Genomic DNA, 12,316 nt, shown 5'->3' on the forward strand with positions numbered 1-12,316 from the left:
GTTCTACCCTATGCAATCTCTTCGGCTCCAGCTGATGGCACTTACCCTGGCACAAAAGGTAAATATGGTATTAATGATTGCCTTTTGTTTATTTGTTTCTTGTTGGTTTACATCACCCATGTAATGTGCACCCAGAGCGTCGACAGGCACAAAAAATAAGGTAGACGTCGTTACAGCCATCCTCGGTCGCAGTATAGCCTATGTATCATGATGAACAAATTAACAAAACACCTTCGCCGTTACCATGTTGCTGTTGATTTTCAATTAATTTGATGAAGTCTTTGCTTCATAGGTGATAGTACTAATGAATAAAAGCGATGATTGAAGTGTTTCCGCTTTGACTGTAATTTTTAAAATTTTCTCTAAACACGTCAACCCAGTTGTTTGCGTCAAGGTATGAAATATTGAGCGTGATTTTCGGAACTAACGATTTGTATGACGTAAACATTGCTTTCAAATGTCGAGTACTTTTGCATGAGTCGATTGAAGTTGTAGTTCCCATCTAGGAATGCTCTGAAATGTCCGAAACTTACAAGTAATTTTTTTAACACAGAGTAAATAGCCAAGATCCACCCACACCTCCTTTTGACACCTAACTACAGCTGACAGCTAATGAACAATGTATCGAAACAGTGTTGCCACGTGACAACAATCAACATCCTCTAGTTCATACTGGAAATCCCCTTATTTCAATTCTTGATTTAGAATAAACGAAAGAAGTCCAGTTTTTAAAAGTGTGTATAAAATCCATTTTATTTTTGGTACGAATTAAAAAAAAATCAGTTAATCAAATGACATTATGTTGTTTCCACTGTTTTTCACATAGTTTCATTCTATCTGGCAATGCATTATTAATAGCCATAAATAAATAATAATAAAAAATATACAGAATAAATCAAAACATTTCTGAATATTCCAGATTCAAACTTTTATTGACAAAGTAATAAAGTAACATGGATGTGCAATCAGAAAATTATTGGGAAATGATTCTCGAATTTCGATTGAAAAGTGCTTCTAGTTCTACTATGAAGGAAATTGCATTTCTTGCCTAGTACCATACACGATCAAGTGATTAACACAGCTAGTAAAATAACAGGTAAGTGCACCCACATATAAGCCTTGAACTTGATGCCTGCGTCTGGAATGTACCATGTAGGAGAAATTTCTGGTTCCGGGGTCGTTTCAGTAGTCGACAGCATGTCTGGGATCGCTGCAATTGAAATATATTTATTGTTTGTGGCTGTACAAATACTTAGCGTCTTGTTTTATGAATATATTAAATACCTTGTTGATTGCTTGGTTTGCGAAACATGAGATCCCGGGTTCGATACGCGGTGGAGGCACATTGCATAATTGTTCGGATCCCACTTTAAACTGTAGGTCCAGTCCCGATTAGCCTATCTGTGCATAAAGTGGACTTAAAACAACAATTCAGTTCAATTCATTTCACTTATACTCTGTCCCTGCAATCTCTGGAGCAAAAGAACGAAAGCAAGTCTCTGCGCAAGTAGTGACTCGAGACGGCTCCACCAATGAACTCGTGAAAGGGAACGGGATTGCGTGGAGGGCAGAAAAGCGACTGCGGTTACCAGCTTTTTGTAGCAGCGTGTACTGCTTTGCTCTGCCCACTCGATTTCCCCTTTGTCTGCCGCTATGAGCGACCTTGCTCCAGAGATAGCTGAAACAGAGTGTAGGGAGATGGTGATACAACACAGAGGCAAGCTCTTACCGCATAGGTTGGGGTAAGTATTGTCACAAAATTCACCGTCGGCACATTCGGAGCACGGCCATCCTCCTGACTTGTAGATGATTTGATCCTTAAAGCAGCCGTCGCATAAATAGTCACACACGATAAGGAAGCGTACTTTCTTAACCGATTCTTCAGCTAAGGCGCAGCCGACTTGCGAAGTCTCTGCCCAAATTAATTGACCAAATACATCATCATCTGCATAGCTAGAAGAAAAAAAAAGCAACCAAATTAATGAAAATCCGTTAACGTCTAACTATACTACGTAGTGTCAGATTGGACACTCGACAGTGGCGACGATTGGGTTTCAAAACTAGGCGGGTGGGGGGGGGGAGCAAGGACATTTTACTTTCCTTTGGTAGATAAGGTTTAGCATAGTGCAGGGGCAAAAGTGGCAAAAAGTGGGGCAACTGCCCTCCTTCGCCCTACCCAAATCGCCGCCACTGACACTCGATATACTATGTTGCATTCAAAGCACGCTCAAATCAATTTGAGCTTCGTGAAATCACGCTGTGAATGTACTTTAGATCTGACTAGTGCAAAACGGCGCAATCTGGATCCTCTCTTGGTGAATTCGTTGTAGGTAATGTAATGTCCAAAAATTGGCAACTCATTTCAGTGTCTTACGTACCGAGTGACCAAACAGAACCACGCAATAATTATCATACAAATAATCACTGAATATGGTTTTAAAATATCACTTTAAGAGACCGGTGGAGGCACATAGTGGTTCGGTTCCCATTTTAAACTGTAGGTCCAATCCAGACAGGCTCGGATCTACGGGGAAGGTGATCGCCCCTACCGACTGCCAGATTTTAGATAGCCCTATATTATTATGCCTTAATATTTTTAAAGACTTCGAACTGTTCTGTCTTTTATCACGAAGTTGAACAAGTTCTGGAATGAATTTTAAGGTTTCATACTCAGATAGACTAATCGGAAGTGGTCCTACAGTTTAAATTTGAACCCCAACCACTGTGCAAGTTAGACCAAACTCAAATAATCCCTCTGATTATCCATACAGAATCTCATGCTTTTGAAATTTATTTTTTCAAAGTGAAAGGTTATTCTAAAATGGTAAGCTACCTGGGATCAAAACCACTGGCAATTCACAAGAGAGATAACACTGGAACTTTACTTAAGGCCTAGGCCACCATACTGGGCTCCCTTGAAATTACAATGGGACTGAACATTCGGAGATAGTGAACACAAATTCTAGCTAATACTGGTTAACTCCTTAACTGTAATGTAGACCCCTAGATATCATCATAATCCCACTATTACTGACAATTCTTAGGAAGAAGAGTGGGATGTGGGCTTTCCCCCCTCTGGAAAGAAACTGGCATTAGTATACAAGATACTAATATATTCTACACACTGAGGTACCCTTTGGGTTAAATTGCAACACCGCGAATTAACAATAGGAACTTTATTCACCAATAAACATGATAAAGAATTCGTATATTAAGGTTCACAATTATTAATCAACGCTGCTCAAAGACCATATATTAAATATCATCTACCGACATTTTTACTCGTGCCTTTACTGAAACCAATTATAGTGACACTGCTCAAAACTTTCTAGAAGTTCACAGATCTGTGACAGATAATACTTTAGTGGCACTCAAAGGATAGCGGTGTACCTTTGATACAATCTTTCCCGACTCTATGCATCTCTTACAGATATGGATGCCTAATAAAAATAATGAACATCAGGCGGATATCAAAATGAAAATATCGTAAGACTTGTTTTTTTAAATGAGACATTGGTTACATAAACAACGAATTTTGCTGAGATTTCAACATCTACTTTGGTAAGAGCTAAATCTTATGTTAACCTACGTAACGTGACCTTGACCTAATTACGCCTTTGCACTGTGTATAAGCCAATGAATAAGAATTTAATACCCTTTTACAGACAATATGGATAGATTACCGTTATTGTTCATAAGTGTTCACTAATGACTAGTCAACGATATACCTTCCACGTAGCTACTTTGAGAATCTATTGTTACCGACCACGTTTTACGGTATTGCGTTTACGCGAATATGTTATGGCCATAACCCGTTGCACACGAATGCTAGCATAATACAGAATGCGATGATTTGTGGTATTCTCAATTATCCTTACATCAGCATCTGGTATTCACTTAAATATAAAGAATTTTAAGTAGTTACATAGTCACTGCGCGTACCAATCATATATTCACATCAGCCGAAAATAAATTCACTTATCCTTCGTAAAGAGCGTCCATCGACTCCATATTCCTATCAAATCATAAAACGATAACTTTCGTGCTCAATTCGTGATATTCAGTTTAACTCGTACGTCCATGATTGAGCCGATATCCATCGATTTTTCCCAACTCGTTCAATTTACTCGTCCATTTTTTCTTCTTGTTCCAGATGCTTTTTTCGTTCCTTTTTGTCCATTTTTTCCAAATGATTCGATTCTCCCGTACTCTCTTCCTCAGATGTTATGCACATTCACTCTTGCCAAGTTAAATACATAAACCCAGATAATATCCTATCAATAGTACAATTTGCCTTATTTGCATAATGTTATTACTTAATTCAATTATAAAATACACGAGTATTTTTATAACCAAGCGACTAAAAAAAGAGAAAAGAAAAGAAAACCATTTCTTTACAAAGTGTCAACCGAGGACATCTATTGAGTACATATGGTATTACAAAACCTCAAAATGTATTTCCGCCTACTGCTGCAATCTCACGTGCAAGCAATAAACTAGACAACTTGCTACGCTAAATAAGCAATTCGTGGTTGGCAGTCGTGAATCAAATTTCTTACAAATACTCACTTGAGTATAAAGCAAATTAATTCTTACCAGAATGACGCTTATGGCAAAGTTTGTCATATTCTGTCTGACGGGAGAACTGATAACTTTTTGAAGGCTTGTTTGCACCACATTTAAAAGAAAACCAAGCACATTTAAAGTACCCCATTATGATTGCAAGGTGAAGTACCCGAAAATACAAAATTTGTGTCTGCTGTTTTAAAATTACTTTAAAACAATTGCCTAGATGATAACAAAAGCACGTTGGTTATTTGCAATAATAATATTAAATATGGTGGAAATATCATAAGCCTGTGTTTTCCTATAGGTCTATATGCGATTGATTGCTTGATATTAAGTTAATTTACGTCGCTTTTCTACCACTTTTGGCTAATCGCGACAATGAGAATGAGTGATGATATGAAATTATTGAAGCGACATTCACAGAGAATAATGGTCCCCAGACCGGGATTCGAACCCGGTACCCGTGGCATCGTGACGTGCTGTGGTAACCACTCCACCACGAAGGTCCGCTCCTAGGCCTGCCTTAACTGAAATTGGTTTAGTTTGGGAATCTCGCACAAACAGCATAGTGTTACAAGTACAGACTTCCACAAGTAAGTTATGTTCTCTTTGGTAAAATAATACAAAATATACTTAACAAATATACTCTTATCGCAGTTGTGCCCAAAGGGAGGGGTGATCATATCCCGTCTTTGGCCCAGTAAGATGAATGTGAAAGGCAAGAAAAGATGGGAAAAAGATGGCTGGCTACTAAGAAATGTATAGGTCCCCCCTCCCTTCCGAAAGTCCTTGGAACGCCACTGTATATAGAGGTTGGTGCAGCTTTGTTTCTAAGCCCACTATATGCACAGGAAGGATAATCGGGACTGGTGTCCTGCAGTTTAAAGTGGGACCCGAACGACTTGTACCTCAACCTTGCATGAAACCAGGACCAGGGACACCTTTAATAGGAGGAGGCGACGTTACCACTACGCTATCCATCAAAGAAAGGAAAATGAAAACTGTCCCACAACTTGTCAAGACATGGACTGTCCCATTTGTAACAAAGAAACGGAGGAGAAAGGTCTGTTCCACTTTCTGATAGGGGAGGAAGTGTGATAATTTTTTACATTGACATTTCTTAATATTTTAAAAATTATTTTCTCGAAAATGGGACGAGGCCCCAAAGTATTTTTCATTTCCTGGTGTTAGTACATATATTCACCTACAAGTTGGCATACTTAAGAGTGGGCTGGAGGTTGGCATGAAAGTAGTTTCCTGGCCCGATGCGATACAGAGACACCTAGCGACATATCAGAGGACTAGGAATTCTTTTCGGCTGTCCTAAGCCTGAGGCCAGAGAACCTTCCTTCCTTCACCACACCCTCCCCTCCGCGTGACTCCCGCTGTGAGGTTTCCAGGAAAAGGACACCCACCTGTTTCTTTTAATTCTGGTTTCGGAGGCTAAAATTTCTCCACTGGCAAAGCAATTCGCATTTCTCTGCTTGCTGGCTGACTCTTGCATGGAGCGAGACGAGTGGCAGGCTCCAGAGACAGAACATTCATGACTAAAGTTTTGATTGAATAAATTTGGTTGATTACAGTGGCTACTATAATTATGTTGAATTTTCTTGTTGAGGTTGGAATTTTATCAATTGAGAGTAAAGAAGGAGGTAGAGAATATCAGTTGAAAGAAAGTATTTTCCTTTGAAGGGGGTGTTTTTTTATACAAAATCAATATAATAATAATAATAAGGCAAGAATTAGTAACAATTATTATTTCAACTATTAACGAATCGAGTCCCTATTAGAGATGGGCAGGAGCGAAACTACCTGGAATTTAAAAAGGGGAAACGTGGACATGCGTAATAACATATGGAAAAACTGAAAAGGAGAAAGACGGACAAAACAATGTAACAAAATGTACAGTAGTAACAAAGATGTCAGGAAACAATAGTATAATATTGAACATACACTTTGATGAAGTAGTTTTCTTTGCTATGATCTGAATTAAGTCCCTTTGCACAGTTCTCATCGTTGGAGTTCACAGCAGCTTTAATCGGCCAAGATTGATTGATTTTGTTTATTTTACTTCGCCTTTCTGCCACTCTTGGCTAATGATGATATGATGTAATCGATGAAGAGACGCTCACGAAGGACACGTATGCCCAGACCGGATTCGAACCCGGGACCACTGGCGTCGTAGCGAAATGAGATAAATACTCCGCCACGGGGCCGGCTAATCGGCCAAGGGTGGGGACAAACTCTCAGTGATGATGGGAATCCCCTGTGGAAACATATGACCAGTTCCTGCATCACATTAGTTGCTCTCTCCTATTGTGATTTTTCCCAATGTTAATTGATTGCTTGCCAAGTGAAATTTCAGTCCAACTAATTATAGTATGATCTTCAAGATCAGCACTATACGTGTTACAAAGTACTCTTAAAAAAATCCCAATGAATTGGCCAAAATAAAGTGACAGAATTTCGAGGAGAGGCCGAGCCTCTGTGGACCCACACTTGGTTACGCCAATATACGTAAGTAAACCCGTGGTGCTACAGCCCCTGAGGGCCAGAGCCCACCTACCGACTGTAGGCCTCACTTCCAGTCCAACCAGTTATGTGCGGTCAGCACGACGAACCCCTAATCTTTGTTGTAGGTTTCCGTGACTCATTCATAGCTTCCCAATCTCCTCACGATGGTGGGTGGCAACCGGCCCTATACACAGGCCGAAATCTCAGGAGAAAAGTTGATACGTTTCCCCTAAGAGACTCGAACCTGCGCGCGTCCCGTAGACGGAGCTCAAACCATGATGCATCGGACCATACAGTCACGATGCAGAACAGCAGGGCCGTAGCCAGAATTTTATTTCGGGGGGAAGGCTCATCCCTTATCAGCAGCTGCCATCTAAGGGCGAAAAAGTGGGGAACTCAGGATATTTTAAATTACAATTGTCACCTTTACCATTATGCTATAGGGGATGCAAAATATATCTGAAACTAAGAAGAAATTTTGAATGCAATGTAGAACGAAGGAGGCACCGTTCACATTGAAGGGGAAGACGCCAGGAAATCCTCCCTCCACTTTCCTAACCTGTACATCTCTAATTTGATTCTCAGCGAAGGCAAGAATTTTATCCAATATTTTATATCACTTTTGTTATTTTTAATGAAGAATTCGAAGTAATAATTTGTCTTTAAATCTCAAGTTAGAAAGTCAGCAAAAATTATGTTTTTATACTAAATTTTACATTAATTGAAGATTTGCAAAGAAACGGTAAACCGTTTTGTTGGTTGATTGATTTAGTGTTTTAAGCCCACTTTATGCACAGTAAGGCTAAGCGGGACTGGACCTACAGTTTAAAGTTGAATCCGAACCACTATGTGCCTCTACCGGGTATCGAACCTGGAACCCCTTGATAACAAGGCTACGACGCTACCACTGCACCATCGGGGAGGCCAGTGTAAACTTTTCGTCATCGTTCCACTCCAAAACAGATGTTTCTGTAAGAGCCACATCAAGTTTGTTTGGAAGTAGTGATGTTCTATGACACACACACACACACGCATATATCTCCTCAACAGGTACTATAGACCAGCAATGTCAAACTCAATTCGTGAGTAGGGCCGCATAACGATAATGTCAAAACTATCCGGGCCACATATCTAGAACCCCAACACCTTAAAATCCAGAACTAAGTGGTTCGACCCAATGGGGTCGGGGAGGGGGGGATTCCAGTGATTATTATTGCAGCATCGATATGTAAATTATATAGACCTCCCCCCATATTTTTTTCATGGTTATAGTATTTTACATGTTACTTTCGAGTATAAATTGGTTACAATTGTAACTGTTTGTTTGCAATTATAGTTTCGTTTCGCACAGATTTCACTGTTTCTTTTTTTTAACAAGCTTCTCAAAAGTCTGCAATAAGTTTTTTGTTAGCATGAAACTCTTAATGCAGACAACAAATGTTTTGTCAGTCATTCTTGATCATTCGGCTGTTTCATTAATCTTCATTATGGAAAACAACTTTTCACCAAGGCAAGTGCAACCAAAATTAATAAAATTTCTACAGCAAAATAGCTTATTCGAGGGTACTGCTATTGGAGATATAAGAAAAATCAAGGATAGCCCACCTCGCGATATTTATTTTTCAATACGAGTTGCACTGCAATTAAATAAGTTCCATTCGAAGTCAGGACTTTCACACGCACCATCTTAAAGAAAAGGGAGCAGAGCAGAACAAGATTATTGCCCTTCGCACCCTATGAAGTCTTGAAACCTGCTTCCAACTTCATCACGTAGTATTTTTACTTTGGACAAATTATAACTTTATTAAAAAGTTTTAATATAACGGAAGACTGTAACTTTGCAAAATGGCCTCCACTTCCTTCAAAATATCAGCTCTTGTGTCACGGGGAGGAATCATTCAAGTAGTTTTACTGTCATATCGAGATAAGAATCGCATCCACGAGTGAAGGGAGCAAACCGAGCTAGCTCACAGACGTCCGTAATTTCGCATATTGTGAGCGAAAAGGCAACAACACGAACAATTTTCGCTTTCAATTGTTCGTTGACTAAGTAATAAATCCTCTCCTCTGATTTTTTTTATTAGCGTTCCTTTTCTGCAACGTTTGGCTAATGGCGACGATGAGGATGAGTAATGATATGATGAAATTGATGAAGGGACACATACAAAGAAAACCCATGCTCAGGCCAGGATTCGAACCCGCAACCTCTGGTGTCGCGACGGGTTGTGCTAACCACTCCGCCACAGAGGTTGGCAAATTTATTTCGTGATAAAGAAATATTTCTGAATGAATTTACTTTATCAGGGTACAAAATTTCTACGCTTTTCAGTATTCACTTCACAACAAAAGTAAGCATTTCACTTGAAAAATCTGCATTTCTCTTCTATAGTCCTTTTCTTACTCCCACGAAGTTTGGGCAGCGATATGGTTCTCTGAAACTTTTACAGAAACTGGCTTTTCTTCCAGGTAAATCCTTAAAAATCAAGAAACAGACTCATAGGCGACAGAAAGTATGCACGCTGCCCTCCCCCAGATGGCAAGATATTTTCGTACTTCAGAAGTAACCTGTCAATCAGCTTGCTTAGTTGACACAACACCTACTCTATAAGGGAATGTATACCTGTGTAGGGAAAATTGGTCAATGTGTTGAAGTTTGGATGAGTCTGGTCTTGTATCACGAGAAAAGAAAAAACGGGATAACTACAAATGTATAGATAATTTCAAGCATGAAGTGTTAAGTGGGGCCAAGGCGGGCCGCATTAACGAATGCTGGGGCTCACATGCGGCCCGCGAGTTTGACTGGCCGAAATATCAGGAGAAAAGTTGTCACGCTCATCCACGAGACTCGAACCTGCGCGCGTCCCACCGTTGACTCACAAAGTACTATATGTGAGGTAAAACTATCGAAATGTAAAAAGAAGAAGCGTCACCACCCTCCCCGCCTTTTCTACATTTTATTCAAATCGAACACGAGGCACGTATCTAGATATATATTTCGGAGCGGCGTCCTAACGTAATGTCTCAAAATAATAATATTAATAATGTTAAATTAAAATAAGTATAATTATATTAAATTAATTAATATATTTTTATAAGATGAATAGGTAAGAAGGCGGTATAACAACAGTGATACAGTATAACATCACGTATTCATTATCTAGCTTACGTGTAGTTAAGGTCGGCAAAATTTAAAAAAAATAGAAACTGCCCTGGCAAGGAAATTAATGTCAAATAGATAAAGAATATAATATTTATTGAGTATGAAAAAATGATGTTAGAATCAGTTGACGAAAGTAAAATTCCTGGTAATATTTTGCATGTTATTATAAGTAGTAATAATTCTTGCATAAATCTTCTTTGGTACTGTCATTCAAAGTCGTATTACTTTCCAATATTTTTGCGGAAATAAACAATTTGCGATTAAACAACCACCTTATTTTCATTACTTAATTGAAGTTTTATGATCTCATTATTTAATTTTTTTGTACTTGGTAAGTCTTTCGGGGGGACGTTGGGACACCTGTACCCCCCTAAATACGTCCTTCGCGGTAAGATCGAGATAAAGTTACTGTGTCACTGGTTCCAATTCATGGTAAATATGCTCTGCTTCTCTACAATCAAACATACACAAACTCATGGCCTTCCTGCTTTCTTGGTTTCTTGCCTGGGAAGAGGCAATAAATCAAGCTGTGACAGCTACGGGACCTTCTGACGAGGGGACGGAACCCAGCTGTGCAGAGGATTCAAACACCCGCGCGTATTAGCCCTCACCGTCAGCCTGGGGCAATTTTGCAACAGAGGCATCTAGTGGCCAAGTGTCGAACTATGATGAATGAAATTCGGCTGAAGCGGCTGTATCTTTCGCCGTCGATAATACATGACATTTTTAAACAATCATTTTGGGCTGTGCAAGTGATTTTTAAAAGAAAAGCCCTCCCTAGCTTAGTCATAAAAGGATTGAGCATTACGTTAGTATGCATCATAATGGCCATTTTCGTTGGTGCTACCCACAAATCCTATAACCATTCTGTGCTTATTTACGTATTTCCTTATGGGAAATTGAAAAACAATAATGGAATTTGTGCACATTTATCGGACTGAAATTGCATAAATGTGTCATGTACTCAAAGTTTCATAATGTAAGTTCACATCTACTGCGTGTTTTCCGGCAAATTTTTGTCCTAAAACGTTATATTCAACAAAATGCAAAAAAGCCCATGTTAAATTTAAGCACTTTCCACGGCGACCTTCGCCAAACTCCACCTCCCTCTTAATGTATTTTTACCTTGATGTTGTTTTGAGATAGGCCTAATTCTAAAGATGTGGATTTCACAATTTTCTAGTATTCAAAGGGTTATATCTGCTAACAGCATCAATATCAAAGTAATGTGCTATATCAGGTAGCTTGTTCTAATAGTGAGCTTCAATGCCCAGTAAACAAATCTTTGGGGTACTATTGCTTAACCAAGATATTAAGGGCCGAAAACAGGAAAAAACTGCATTTTGGACCCTCTTTGATGCCGCATAATAATGGAAAGCAACAATGCCGCATTAAAACAATTGAATGTATATAAGCAACAGTCTTATATTAACAGTATATCAAAACAAAAGTTTGGGATGTTGTTGATTTCCAAAGATACAGCACTCCGAGCATACCGATGTTTCACTTTCCTTGAAAAATGGGCGGTCTGACCTTGAATTTTGACATTTTCTACAAAAAATACAAGTATCCAAATATCCTTTTTTTGTTCTAATTTCAAAATAATAGCTCTTAATGAACATCGGGACCAGTGGCGCAACTACAGGAGGGGCATTTCCCCCAACCTTCGACGGAAGTCAATTCTAGGGGGACAAGGAGGGCAAACATTAAAGGCCAAGGGGACCTGCACGGGGGGGAGCAATTACCCCCCTTGATTCCAAATTATATGCAAATAAAAATACATTTCGCAAAATTCTCTTGCTCGCTTCGTTCGCAAACCTTCTTTTCTCAGTCTCGACAAGTTCAGAGCCTTAGCTAGGGGGCGGCGGGAGTCGGCCATGGATGCCGAACGATCTAAATGAAAAAAACGTTGTAAAAGAGAGAATGCCATGGCATCCGGTGAAATTAAATGTATTTGCGCCCTATAAATCAATATTGTTTTAAATTGCAAAAATTAGATCTAAAAATTTTCTTGCTCGCTTCGATTGCAATTTAGTTCTTTTCGGTAATGTAATGTACTTAAATACTATGTGT

At 39.2% G+C, this 12,316-nt stretch overlaps 1 long non-coding RNA gene across 1 annotated transcript in view; it reads right to left on the reverse strand.

The window, feature by feature from the left end:
- Positions 1-1,053: 1,053 nt before the first annotated feature.
- LOC145997040 (uncharacterized) overlaps positions 1,054-12,316 on the reverse strand; it is a 64,834-nt gene continuing 53,571 nt past the window's right edge. Inside the window, exons 2-3 of the long non-coding RNA XR_014442875.1 lie at positions 1,730-1,953; positions 1,054-1,210 (exon numbers count right to left, since the gene is read on the reverse strand). This is a non-coding gene — a long non-coding RNA (uncharacterized LOC145997040). The remainder of the gene's footprint in view (positions 1,211-1,729; positions 1,954-12,316) is intronic.

This window comes from Lepisma saccharinum, chromosome 1 (genome assembly GCF_977018435.1).
Source record: "Lepisma saccharinum chromosome 1, izLepSacc3.1, whole genome shotgun sequence".
Lineage (NCBI taxonomy): Eukaryota > Metazoa > Arthropoda > Insecta > Zygentoma > Lepismatidae > Lepisma > Lepisma saccharinum.